At 42.0% G+C, this 14,810-nt stretch overlaps 1 non-coding gene across 1 annotated transcript; it reads right to left on the bottom strand.

Moving 5' to 3' along the window:
- Positions 1-2,754: 2,754 nt before the first annotated feature.
- On the bottom strand, positions 2,755-2,828 carry TRNAI-UAU. Its single transcript has one exon. It is a non-coding gene; the product is annotated as a tRNA-Ile (tRNA).
- Positions 2,829-14,810: the final 11,982 nt, after the last annotated feature.

The following is a 14,810-nucleotide window of genomic DNA, read 5'->3' as shown; positions in this document are numbered from 1 at the left end:
TTATCACATGTACTATCGGATTGTTATGATAATGCTATAGTTGTATGTATGAGTGACTTGCATGACTTCGAATGTTTATAGAATCTATTAGATAAGTATGTGACTTAGTAGTTGCGTGCACTGTTTAGATGCCACCTAGAACTTGAGGAGGAGGTATTAGAGGACAACCCCCGCTTAGGGGTAGGGGAAGAGGTGGAAGGGGACGTAGTTTGGGACATGAAGGTTCTGTAGATCAGCCTCTTCCGCCACCAGCAGGACTTCAGGCCGCACCAAACCCTACAACTGCCTTAGTAGATGCATTGCAAGCTGTGATACAAAATCTGACGGTAAACCAGCAAGCTAATGCTTCTACGTCAACCATGGAAGCTAAGTACCTGCGAGATTTCAAGAGGGGTGACCCTCGAACTTTTAAGGAGACATATGACGATCCAACTGTGGCACAAATGTGGTTGTGATCCATTAAGACTGTATTTGGGTTGACCAACTTCCCTGAGGCCCATAGGGTGGAGTGTGTTACGTTTATGCTGCGTGAGGATGCGGAATAGTGGTGGCAAGCCACCCGTGACATTATTAGTCCTGAGGGAGGTGCAGTCTCGTGGGCAGATTCAAGAGTGCCTTTACTGAAGAATATTATCCCGAGGATGTTCAGTTGCGAAAACAACAGGAGTTCACTCAATTGAGTTAGAGGGGGCGTAGTGTTACTACTTACGCCAGAGAATTTTCTAAGCTAAAGCGATATACCTCAAAGTTGGTGAACACGGACTATAGGACAGGAAGACGGTTTGTGCTGGGGTTAGACACGAAGATTCGTAACACTGGTCAGGCGATTGCGCCTGCCACTTACGCTGCCGCCTTTAGAGTAGCTAAATCTATGGAAGGACCGGATAGTTGGCCTGAACCCCCTTCATCATCAGTGGGAAGAAAGCGTCGTCATGAACAAGAAAACAGATTAGATGACAAACCTAATTCTAATGAATGTGGGAAAAATCATTGAGGTGAATGTTTAGGCCACATTAAGGCCTGTTTTTGGTGTCGAAAGGAGGACCACATGGCCATGGTTTGCTCGAGAGGTGGCACAAAGGATTCAAGGACGAAAGTCCTTTTTCGGAGGGGATAATGTAACGATTCAAATTTTTTCCATTTTACCTTATTTTGCTTATATTTTATTTTTATTTCTATAAATGGAAGGTTATTATGCTGTAGCATTTATTATTGCCGGAAAATATTTATAATTTACGGCGAGACAATTATTACCTTAATAGGAAACGTTATGAGACCTTTTATATTCCTATGTCCAACCTTCAATTCCTTTAAGAACAATTTTTGTCTCCAAACTCTCCTTCTGTGTCCGAGTGTGTCTGAGAGAATGGGAATAGAGAGTGTTCGAAAAGAAATCGTGTGATTTGGTTTGCTGGTGTTTTTCGGTGAATTGTCGGAACAAGTGTCATTTCTGTTCGGAGGGAGAATCGACGCAGTGGTCGAAATTGATTAGGGTTTAGGGTTTAGGGTTGACTGTCAGAATCGAAGAAGGTGCGTTGCGTGACCGTTGAAGGCGTTGCACGACTGTCGTCAGAATCAGAAACAGATAAGGCAGCATAGTCGATTATGGTTTCATTGGCTGGCGGGTAAGAAAAACGACGGGTCAGATTCGGGTCAAGTTTCACGTTCGACCTCTGACCCAACACATAGACGAACGCGGGACGCGTTCGTTTCGACTCAACACCGATACCACAAACACACGTCTGTAGCGCGCTTTCTCAGCTTCGCATGCGTACTCATAGCTCGGCTCGCACGTGGATGAGGTCGGCTCGACTCCATCGCTCCTCGGCTCATCGATGACGACTCGACAGTCGGCTCGGTTGTTGGCTCGGCGGCTCGACTTAGCAGCTCGGCACCCATAATATATCGATATCTAGGATTTTGGCCCTTTTGAAGCCGTTTCTGCCCGTATTTTTACAATCTGAGGTAAGTATGGTTCCTAACCGTCAAAGACAGATTGTGTTGGGAGTTTATTTTGATGAATAGCATGAGATTTAGCTAGGGTATGTTAGAAAGGTTTCTAAATATTTATGTGGTTATTATAGGGCGTAATCAAGCGTTGGAATTAGTTTGTTGTGAGTGACTTTGGCCAAAGCCATTGAGGTAAGTGACCTTACTATTGGAGTTAACTTACTACGTGTTGTATGATGGTGCGTGCCCGGTGGTCCCTGCATGCACCATATTTTATGTGAAATGACTATATGATGTATGGATTATGTGACTGTTTAAGCTATAAAAAGTTATGGATTATGCTGACGGTCGACTCTTATGCTATGAAAAGATAGTTGATGGGCTAGTATTATAGATCATGAAAATGTTTATCAATGCCATGGATACATATAGTATTGTCGAGTCAAATGCTATTGGAACTGGATTGTATTTTCATTTGAGGTAGTATGCCCCCATTTAATTCTATTATGTACTTTCTTGCCCTCGGTTATTTATTTTGTTTTATCATTTAATTCTATTTACTAAATTTTTCTTTTTTTTCTCTCTCTATATTTACTATTAGTTTTTAATTCTTCCCTCAATCTTCCTTTTTTTTAATTTTTTCGATACATGTCATTATGGTGTTGGGATAGATACATTATCAAGAATTAATGTAATGGATGAGAGAATGTATTGCAACGAAAGTAAAAATAAATTGCATAACATAAATGATTAAATAATGAAATTAAACCAAATGGAAGTAGTAGATCACAAATTCTAGAATTTTGGTTCGGGCAGGGCTTGAACCCGCGACCTTCGGCTCATAAGACCAACGCTCTAACCAACTGAGCTACAAAAGCTTGGATAATTCCAAAACCACCCGTGAATAATCCTTCAACCACACAAATAAAATTGAGATGAGACTTTGCACAACAAAGCTTTAATCTCGGAGAGAAACGGACTTAAAGACTCGCGTCCTTAAGAAAACTTGTTAGATAGTGTTGTTAGGACCGCCCAATAACTCACGCACTCAATCTAAATCTAGATGAGTACAAAGAATAAAGAGAGAAACTGTAAGAAGGAACCTTGACCAGAGGTTTATATGGATGACTTTCAAGTATATAATACGCCAAAAGTATACATTCAAAGCACTTCTTAAGCAGATATTTATATATTTCAGTTTACTAAACATATATACATCTCTCATATTTACTATACATACTTGTTTACATGACCCTTTACTATATTCATTTAGAACCTATCACCTTATTAATGTATAACCATTGCGTAAGCTATAGATAAGCAACATACTCCATAGCCTAACAATTCTCCTATTTGGAGACTGATCCAGTTAATCTAGAATTTCATTCTCAAACGACTCTTATCCCGATCAATATCATCACTGCACTAGACCAACTAAAGCTTTGCACAACTTCATTTTTTCCAACATCAACACATTTTTTTCAACATGTCTGTTTAGTTTTTTGCACCGTCTATCTTCTCCAAACACATGTCACCCTCTTCCACTAACTTGCGAGTGAAATGATATCATACTCTAATGTGTTGTGTCTTTGAATGATAGGCCGAGGTTTTGCCAATTGTACAACACTCTGACTATCTAGATAAATAGTCTTCTTGTATTCTTTTGTCTAACTGTCTTAGATAGTCTTTCATCCATGCCATCTCCTTTCCAACTTCAGCTCTTGCATCTCTTGCCACGTATGCAACCTCAGTAGATGAAGCAATAACACAGTTTTTAAGCTTGGACATCCAACTCATTGTTGTTCTATCTATAGTGTGGATGTATTTAGATGTGCTCTTGCTAGAGTATATATTCCACTAAGATCAGCATCCACAAAATCTTATAGAACTACTTTTTCATTATCATAACAAAGTGAAGTACTAAATAAAATACCTCTCAGATATCTCTAAAGCCACATCACAACTTCTCAATATTATTTCGCTCGGTTTACCATGTAGTTTGGTATCAACATCCACAAAACCTTGCAGAACTATTTTTTCATTGACATAACAAAGTAAAGTTCTAAATGCATGCAACCATCAAGATTTTACTTATAATTCCAAAAATGATATAACCTTTTATTAAATGCAACATTTATTCGCGGAGGAAAATGCATGATTTCCGGTGAGAGAATTATTGCCTTAATGCGAAACGTTCTTAGACCCTTTTATATATGTACTCGAAACGATTTTCTCCTGAAGTTATTCCCTGCGTGATATTATATTTGAGAGAACAGAAAATAGAGATTTTTCGAGAAGGGAAGTCGAGTGGAAGTAGGGTGTATCGGCGTAGAGGTCACTGTGTGTTCGTCGGAATCGATAAAGGTTGCAGCGCGTTTGTCAGAATTGGAAGTAGGGTGTAACGTCGTCGAAAATCGCTGCATGTTCGTCGGAGACGGGGAGGAGGAAAGAAGTCGATTAGCATTTCGTTGTGCTTTGGGTTAGGAAGACGAACGTCTAGATAGAACTGGATAATCGCGATCATAGCCCTCACGCTTGGCCTCTAGTTTTAGCACACAGCCCAGACGTAGAACCCGAGCCGCGTTCTTTTTTGGCCCAATACTCAGCAGATACGGAATCAACAAACGCATGCCTAACTTCTTCGATTCAACTTCACACGCGTACACAGTTGTGGCTCAGCTCGACAACCTCGATTTCTTGACTTATTGACAACGGCTCGACGACACGGCTTGTCGACTCAGTATACTCGTAATATATCGATTCCTAGGTTTTTGGCCCTTCTGAAGTCGTTTCTGCCTTTTTTTTGTTTTCCTTCTAAGGTCAGTATGGCTCTTATTAGTAAAAAACAGATTACTGTTAGAGGTTTATCTTGATAATTAACATGAGGGCTAGCTTGGTTACGGTATGAAAAGTTTCTAAGTATATTATGTGATTCTTATAGAAAGTAGTCAGCGGTTGGAGTTAGCTTACTGTGAGTAACTTCGCCCAAGGACATCAAGCTAAGTGACTTTACTGTTGGATTTAGCCTGTTGTATGTTGTATGATGGTGCGCGCCCCGTGGCTTTTGCATGCACCATATTTTATGTGAAATGACCATGTTATGCCTTCACTATGTTTTCTGGTAGTGTTATGAAATGCTATGGATATTTTCATATTATTACATGCTATAAAGGTGTTGAACGTTGTTATGCATACATGTAGCATAATGGGGTTATGTATGGAATGTATAAAGAAATGGACACGTAATTCGTATTATGTAATACGCCATGTAATGCAAGTTATGGGATCTCATGCATATATGTATATTATTTACATCGAGATACTTCTCCTTTATGTCATGAAAGTAAGTGGCATCCAGTGAACGTGTAAAACGTTGTGCCCAACAAAGCTTGGCCCAGGGGTACGTATACGAGCCCGCCTGGTGGGCCCATGTGTGTGTACATGGGCTATGTGTGGAGAAGTACCAAACATACAACCCTGCCCAAAAAAGAAAAGAGCGTAAGGCCATGTATAGTTTTTTGAAAGATAAGTCTCACTTATATGTGGCATGTGTTTGTATATCTAACCTCAATAGTGGGTGACTTATTGAGTATTTCATAAAATAATCAAGTCACATGCTACCTACATTTTTCAGGTAAAAGCAAGGCACCAATGTACGGTTGACGATGGAGCTGATGATACCATGAAAGTTGATGAGATGGCATAGTTAGCACTTTATGTTTTTATTTGGGATTTGGGTTTATAAGTTATATTGCTGAATATTTATTTTATTTAAATTTTCTGGATTCAAGTATTGAATGTATTCTTTTTAGAGTTATGTTTAATTTGGATTTTTGAACCTTTATGTAAGACATTGGTATTGTTTCCAAAGTAATTGATGATTTATGCATTGTATGGGTGACGTCACTAATTAGGTTAAGAAAATTAGGGGCATTAAAAGGTACTTCTCAGATATCTCTCAAGTCATTTTACAGCTTCCCAATGTTATTTTTCTGGGTTTACCATGTATTTGCTACCAACTCCTACGTCATGTGTTATATCAAGTCTAGTGCAAACCATAGCATACATCAAACTCCTAACTACAAAAATGTATAGAACAGATGTCATGTACTCATGTTCTTCAACTGTCTTGGTAGAGTGCCCCTTTGACAATTTAAAATAATTTGCCAAAAGGGGTAGTTCTAAGTTTAACATCATTAATCTTGAATTTGGATCACATGTTTTCAATGTACTGCTCCTAGGATAGATTAAATGTGCCAACAGATCTATCTTGAGAAATCATATCCTATGAACCTCCTTCGTTGCACTCAAATATTTCATCTCAAATACTAAAGACATGCTTGCCTTCAACTAGTTTATCTCTATCATACTAGATCCTACAATTAGTATATCGTCCACATACAGGAGTAGAAACACATAAGAATCAGTGTATTTTTTAAAGTAACAGCACTGATCTTTTTCACTCATGTGGAAACCACTCTTGCACATTAAGGTGTCAAACTTTTTGTACCATTTTATCGGTGCTTGTTTCAGTTCATACAAGCTCCTATTGAGCTACACCATGTGTTCTTTGCCTGGAGATGCAAATCCTTTGGGTGCTGCATAAGATCTTCTCATCTAGACCTCCATGTAAAAAAAAAAAAAAAATTTGCATCCATTTGCCAAAGCGACTATACTCAGCAAAATTTGGATAGTAGTTAATTTCACAACAAAAGAAAAGATTTCAACACAAACAATGTCTTTTCTTTTTTAATATTCTTTAACTACTAATCAAGCCTTTAACCTCATTTTTTCATCTGGTTCAGCCTTGATTCTGAACACCAATTTGTTCAACAAAGCTATCTTTTCTGTAGCGAACTCAATCAACACCTATGTATTATTCTTTGCAAGTGAGCTCATCTCATCCTCCATCACTTGCTCCCACTTGGTGGAATCTTCTACCTGTAGGACCTCAAAAAAGGACTTTGGTTAGCAATAAATAGTGTGATAAAGAATCAACTCAAGAGAAAGCTCTACTACCAAATAATAAGGATTTAACCCAAGGAAAAGCTCGGATACCAAATCATAAGAAATCAGCCCAAGGGAAAGCTCTGATAACAAATGATAGGAAAATCACTATAAGAGAAGTAAAATTTTGATCACCTTGTTGGTCCAATTTCTCAACGCAAGAACACTTGTTTGATATTAGAATCACTCTATAAGTAAGATCAATCATGTCTAGCTTGAATGATTCTTAAAATGCAATCTAAACTGAGCCCTAATGATAAAGAATCACTCCAAGGGAAAATAAAATTCGGATTACCTTGTTGATCAAATATCTCAAGGTAAGAACACTTGTTTGAGATTCAAATCACTCCACGAGCAAGATTGATCATATCGAGCTTGAATGATTCTACATGCAACCTAAGCTACATAGAATGACAAAGAAACTTAGTTATTGGCTAAAGGATAGCACAAATTCCCCTTTAACTACATTTGGAAATGATAACATACATGACTTTATATATTTATACTTTATTACTATAATTAGGCGCTATGCATACTTTATGGTCATAATTACGCACTGTATAAATAAGCCTTAAAATACATTAAAGAAACATCACACCTCTACGTTTCAATAAATTATGATTCACCCATAATTTATAACAATGAAGCAAATTCTTCTTCAATGTGGCAGAACTTAAATATCTTTTGATAATTAAAAAAACATTTTCTTCACATCTTCATTGAAGTATGTTGTATGCTTGATAGGTTCATATCATACTGTAATGAAGCTAAATATTTATCTGATGTTCTGATAATTCTAGATGATCTTTTCAGCACTTGCTCAAGTGTCACTTGCTTCACGTCTAGTTCTTCAGTAACAGTTTTAGGACTTTTGTCTTTAACATATGTAACGACCCTAAATTTCTACTTACCCAGAGTCGTTACTAATGTCTCATGCTCTGCTAAAATGCGGAATATAACTCTTAAAAGCAAACTTCATCTCTGGTATCAATTTCGAAAACATTTAAAACATCTTGTATCTCTTGAAAACATAATCATGGTCTTATCTGTTTAATACGAAATACTAAAAAATTTAAATAAAATAAAAACAATACAAAATAATTTAAAACAATGTGATGCAAAACAACTTATCTTAACCTAAGACTAGGAATTTAAATATGAGTCTACTCTATGCACGTGCCACAGTCTCTACTCGTGATGTAGTCATCATTCGTATATGTGTGTTGGTCTTTACTTTAAAAATGACATGGTACACAGCCTGAGTGTAACGATTTAGATGTTTTCCATTTTTCATTATTTTGCTTAGATTTTATTTTTATTTCTATAAATGACAAGATATTATGTTGTAGCATTTATTCTGGCCAGAAAATATGCATGATTTCCGGCGAGACAGTTATTAACTTAATAGGAAATGTTATGAGACCTTTTATATTCCTATGCCCACCCTTTCGTTCCCTTAAGAATGACTTTTATCTCCAAACTTGCCTTCTATGTCCGAGTGTGTCTGAGAGAATGGGAGTCGAGAGTGTTCGAAAGGAAATCATGTGGTTTGGTTCGTCGGTCTTATTTGGTGAGTTGTCGAAACAAGTGACCTTGCTGTCCGGAGGGAGAATCGACGAAGGGGTAGGAATCGATTAGTGTTAGGGACACGAGTCGTCGGATCGCGTTGGGTCGTGTCACCTCGTCCCAGTCGGAAGAAGGTTGACTGTCGTAATCGAAGAAGCTGCGTTGCGTGACCGTCGAAGGTGTTGCGTGACCGTTGAAGGTGCTGCGTGTCACGGTCATGCTCGTCTAGGGCGTGTTGCCCATGGCTGCATGTCTATGGCAAGCCAAACCCTTGTCATGTCTTTTCATTCTAGTGTTTTTACTTTTGTAGTTCTAGGGCGTATGACGCCTAAAAAATATCATGTCTAGGCCTGCCAGACATGAAATGCCTCAAAATGTACTATAGAGGGATATGACTAGTTGTCAACTTCTCCCTACCCAAGGTTATATATGCTAAGCCGTTTTTATCTCTCTCTTGCTTGCTTATATAACGTCTCTTTCAAAAATCTCTCTTTCTAAAATCTCTCTCTACCCTCGTTTTCCAAAACCTTCTTTTAAAACCGAGGCTAGAGGCTTGATCATACGTCGCTTGGCCGTAGGCGACGCAAGTACAAATTGGCTTAACTCACTTGTCGTTGGAAAGTGAGTGCCGCACAATCGCTAGTCCGCTGCCTTTAAAAGTGCGATTGTGTCAAGTGGTATCAGAGCTTTGTTAGCTCCGTGACACAGTAAAGACCGAAACCATGTCGGCGACAAAGTCGACACCCAAAGCACAAGCCGACCGGCTTACGCTAATAGAGGAGGAAATGCTGTTCCTCAAAGAAGTCCCTGACACCCTCTGCTTCCTGGAAGCACGGGTGACCGAATTGAGTGAGAAAGTCGTAGGAATCGACGCAATGGGCAACCGCCTGGATGGGTTGCGAATCGTAGAATTGATGTTTCGAGTGACCTCGCTCGAAGAAAGAGTTGCTCCTACGAGCAGCCCAAAATCGTCTGGTAGTCCGGATAGCTCTATCGCGCACAAGGAGGGACATGGCGAAGAGTTCGACGTGCTGCAAAATACAATGATGAGCTTGTTTAATGGATTAGCTGATGAGTTCAGAACAACAATCGACGACATCCAAGAAAGGATGGCCTCCATGGGCACTCGAATTGAAGTGACCATGAAAGCCAAGGAGAACGTCACGGCTGGACAAACTAATACAGGGTCCAACAAACTAAGATTCCCAGATCCTAGAGCCTTTAAAGGGAATCGGGACGCCAAAGAGTTGGAAAACTTCATCTTTGATGTCGAACAGTACTTCAAAGCCACAACGGCTTGTACTGACGACAAGAAGGTGACCGTAGCCTCGATGTATCTCATAGACGACGCCAAACTGTGGTGGCGTACGAAGGTACAAGACATCGAGGATGGATTGTGCACCATTGACTCGTGGGAGGACCTTAAGAAAAAGTTGAGGGACCAGTTCCTCCCCGAAAACGCAGGACATTTAGCAATGAAAAAACTAGTAGCCCTGAAACACACTGGAGGCATACGAGACTATGTCAGACAGTTCTCAACCCTGATGCTAGATATCAGGGGCACATCAGAGAAGGACAAGGTGTTCTTCTTTATAAATGGGTTACAGCCGTGGGCCAAAACAAAGCTACATGAGAACAAGGTCCAAACCCTAGCTGTCGCAATGGCCTGTGCCGAGAGACTCCTAGACTATGGGAACGAAGCGGGATCCCAGAGAAGAATAACACCAGCCCCAAACACTGGGGGCAAGCCATACAAACCACCAAGTCATCGAAATGGAAGCCCCAACAGGCCGAACGGAGGTAACGACAGACCAAGCGGATGGACGGATAGACCTCCTCAGAACAACCAAGCGGGGACATCTCGAGGACCTTACCATCAAAGGAACCACCCGACGACGCCTTTACAATGCATGTTGTGTAAAGGCCCCCACAAAGTATCTTACTGTCCTCATCGGGCCTCTCTCACTGCGCTCCAAGTGTCCATTCAAGAGAGCAACGACGCAAGGGTTGAGACTATGCTTGACAAGAAGGAAGATCAAGACAATCCCCGAATGGGCACGCTTAAATTCTTGTCAGCCCTCCAACGGAAGGTCGAACCGAAGGAGATAGTAGAGAAAGGGCTCATGTTCGTAGATGCGACAATAAATTCCCAACCGAATAGGAGCACTCTAATAGATTCAGGAGCGACCCACAACTTCATCGCCGATCAAGAAGCCCGAAGATTAGGACTCACTATAGGAAAGGACCCGGGAAAAATGAAAGCTGTCAACTCTGAGGCCTTGCCTATTGTGAGAGTTTCCAAAAGAGTCCCCTTTATAATAGGGGATTGGACAGGAGAGCTAGATCTTGTCGTAGCTCGCATGGACGACTTTGACATGGTACTCGGGATGGAGTTCCTCCTAGAACACAAAGTTATCCCAATGCCGCTGGCAAAATGCTTAGTGATCACCGACCGCAACCCCACAGTAATACCTGCAAGCATCAAGCAACCAGGTAATCTTCGAATGATCTCGACCATACAATTGAAAAGGGGACTCGCACGAGAGGAACCTACATTTATGGCCATACCATTGATGGAAGTAACAACCACCGAAGAAACTGTCCCAAATGAAATCAATGAGGTATTAAACAACTATGCCGACATAATGCCAGAGAGCTTACCCCAAACATTACCACCTCGTCGAGGCATTGATCACGAAATCGAACTCATCCCCGGAGTTAAACCGCCAGCGAAGAACACATACCGGATGGCTCCGCCCGAGCTAGCCGAATTTAGGAAACAACTGGATGAGTTGCTGAAGGCGGGATTCATCCGCCCAGCAAAAGCACCCTACGGAGCCCCCGTACTATTCCAGAAGAAGAAGGATGGGACATTGCGTCTGTGCATTGACTATAGAGCCTTAAACAAGGTGACGGTACGCAACAAATATCCACTGCCGATAATATCCGACTTGTTCGACCAACTTCACGGGGCCAAGTACTTCACGAAGTTGGACTTACGATCAGGGTATTACCAAGTACGTATTGCCGAAGGGGACGAGCCCAAGACGACGTGTGTAACAAGATATGGGGCCTTCGAATTCCTAGTAATGCCCTTTGGCTTGACAAACGCTCTAGCTACTTTCTGCACGTTGATGAACCAAGTTTTCTACGAATACTTGGATCAGTTTGTCATAGTATACCTCAACGACATAGTGGTTTACAGCACAACCCTAGAGGAACACAAAGTGCACTTGAAGCTGGTGTTCGACAAGCTACGACAAAACCAACTGTATGTCAAGAAAGAGAAATGTGCATTCGCACAAACATGCACCAACTTCCTTGGACATGTCGTCAAATGTGGACAGATTAGTATGGATAGCGATAAGATAAAAGCTATCCAAGAATGGAAGGTTCCTACTTCCGTATCCGATTTGCGGTCCTTCTTAGTATTAGCCAACTACTATAGGCGGTTCGTCGAAGGGTTTTCACGACGAGCCGCCCCATTGACAGAGCTGTTGAAGAAAGACCACACTTGGTCGTGGTCAAATGATTGTCAAATGGCCTTTGAAGATCTGAAAACAACCATGATGAGGGGTCCTGTCCTCGGATTGGTAGATGTTACAAAGCCATTTGAAATAGAAACAGACGCTTCCGACTTTGCCCTAGGTGGGGTCCTTATTCAGGAAGGTCACCCCATCGCTTTCGAAAGTCGAAAGCTCAATGACGCCGAACGTAGATACACTGTCTCCAAAAACGAAATGCTGGCAGTAGTCCATTGCCTTCGAGTCTAGAGACAATATCTCTTGGGATCACAGTTCGTAGTGAAGACGGATAACAGCGCCATTTGCCACTTCTTTGATCAACCAAAATTGACGGCAAAACAAGTCCGGTGGCAGGAGTCGTTGGCCGAATTCGACTTCAAGTTCGAACACAAAGCAGGGAAGAGTAATCAAGCAGCCGACGCACTGAGTCGGAAGGGCGAACATGCGGCCCTGTGCATGTTAGCCCATATTCACTCAAGTAAGATCGATGGATCGATGCGCGACATCATCAAGGAACATTTACATAAAGACCCATCGGCCAAAGCCGTCGTCGAACTAGCTAAAGCTGGGAAAACACGACAGTTTTGGGTTGAGGGAGACCTTCTGATGACAAAAGGAAACAGATTGTATGTCCCAAGAACGGGAGAACTGAGGAAGAAGCTCATTCAGGAATGTCATGATACCTTATGGGCCGGACACCCTGGGTGGCAAAGAACATACGCTCTAATAAAAAAAGGGTACTTCTGGCCAAACATGCGAGACGACATCATGCAATACACCAAGACGTGCCTCATCTGTCAACAGGACAAAGTCGAGAAAGACAAAGTCTCAGGACTCTTGGAACCTCTACCTGTGCCGACAAGACCCTAGGAAAGTGTATCTCTGGACTTCATAACACACCTCCCAAAAGTCGGGGAATATGACGCTATCTTGGTTATCGTAGACCGATTCTCAAAATATGCGACGTTCATCCCCACTCCCAAATTATGCTCGGCCGAACTCACAGCTCAACTATTTTTCAAACACATTGTAAAGTTATGGGGTATTCCATCGAGCATCATCAGTGATCGGGATGGCAGATTCATTGGGACATTCTGGACCGAGTTATTCGCCTTCTTGGGAACAACCTTAAACATCTCCTCGAGTTACCACCCTCAAACCGATGGTCAGACAGAACGGTTCAATTGCTTGCTCGAAGAATACTTACGTCACTTCGTCGACGCTCGCCAGAAGAACTGGATACAACTGTTAGATGTCGCCCAATTTTGCTTCAATTGTCAAACCAGCTCGTCTACGGGAAAGAGTCCCTTTGAAATTGTAAGTGGACGACAACCGGCCTTACCCCATATTATCGATCATTCTTATGCAGGGAAAAACCCTCAAGCTCACCACTTCACAAGGGAATGGAAGCAGACAACAGATATAGCCCGGGCATATTTAGAGAAGGCTTCCAAGCATATGAAAAAGTGGGCAGACAAGAAGCGTCGCCCCCTTCAATTCCGAGCAGGAGATCAAGTTCTCATCAAGCTGAAACCAGAACAGATCAGATTTCGCAGCCGAAAGGACCAGAGACTAGTTCGAAAATATGAAGGCCCGGTTGAAGTCCTTAAAAAGATCGGGACTACCTCCTACCGAGTTTCACTCCCCACATGGATGAAAATCCACCCAGTAATTCATGTGAGCAACTTGAAGCCATACCACCCTGACCCAGACGACGACCAACGAAATGCAATCACAAGACCGAGCATCGATCTGAGGCAAAAAGAAACAAAAGAAGTAGAGGAGATCCTCGCCGACAGGGTTAGGAAGATATGATGACCTGTACGGACGATTCGTGAATTCCTTGTCAAATGGAAGAATCTCCCTACAGAGAAAACAAGCTGGGAACGCGCCGAAGACCTGAACTTCGCCGCCACCCACATCGCTAGGTTTGAAAGTAGTCGGTTGATGGGGTCGTCAACCAATTAAGTGGGAGAGGATGTCACGGTCATGCTCGTCCAGGGCGTGTTGCCCATGGCTGCATGCCTATGGCAAGCCAAACCCTTGTCATGTCTTTTCATTCTAGTGTTTTTACTTTTGTAGTTCTAGGGCGTATGACGCCTCAAAAATATCATGTCTAGGCCTGCCAGACATGAAATGCCTCAAAATGTACTATAGGGGGATATGACTAGTTGTCAACTTCTCCCTACCCAAGGTTATATATGCTAAGCCGTTGTTATCTCTCTCTTGCTTGCTTATATAACGTCTCTTTCAAAAATCTCTCTTTCTAAAATCTCTCTCTACCCTCGTTTTCCAAAACCTTATTTTAAAATCGAGGCTAGAGGCTTGATCATACGTCGCTTGGCCGTAGGCGACTCAAGTACAAATTGGCTTAGCTCACTTGTCGTTGGAAAGTGAGTGCAGCACAATCGCTAGTCCGTTGCCTTTAAAAGTGCGATTGTGTCACTGCGCAACCGTCAATGGAATCGGAAGTGGAGAAGGCAGGGTCATCGATTAAGGTTTTGTTGGTTGGCGGGTAAGGAAGACGACGGGTCAGCTTCAGATCGGGTTTCACATTCGGCCTCTAGCCCAATCCACAGACGAATGCAGGCTGCTTTCGTTTCAGCCCAACCCCGATCACGCAAACGCACGCCTATAGCGCGCTTTCCCGGCTTCACATGAGTTCTCACTGCTCGGCTTGCACGTGGACGAGGTCTACTTGATTCAATCGCTCCTCGGCTCATCGACGAAGATTCGGTAGTCGGCTCGGCTTAGCGGCTCAAT

This window comes from Cucurbita maxima, unplaced genomic scaffold (genome assembly GCF_002738345.1).
Source record: "Cucurbita maxima cultivar Rimu unplaced genomic scaffold, Cmax_1.0 Cma_Scf00009, whole genome shotgun sequence".
NCBI classification, from domain to species: Eukaryota; Viridiplantae; Streptophyta; class Magnoliopsida; order Cucurbitales; family Cucurbitaceae; genus Cucurbita; species Cucurbita maxima.
The sequence above is the reverse complement of the archived record's forward strand: the minus strand, read 5'-3'. Positions and strand labels throughout refer to the sequence as shown.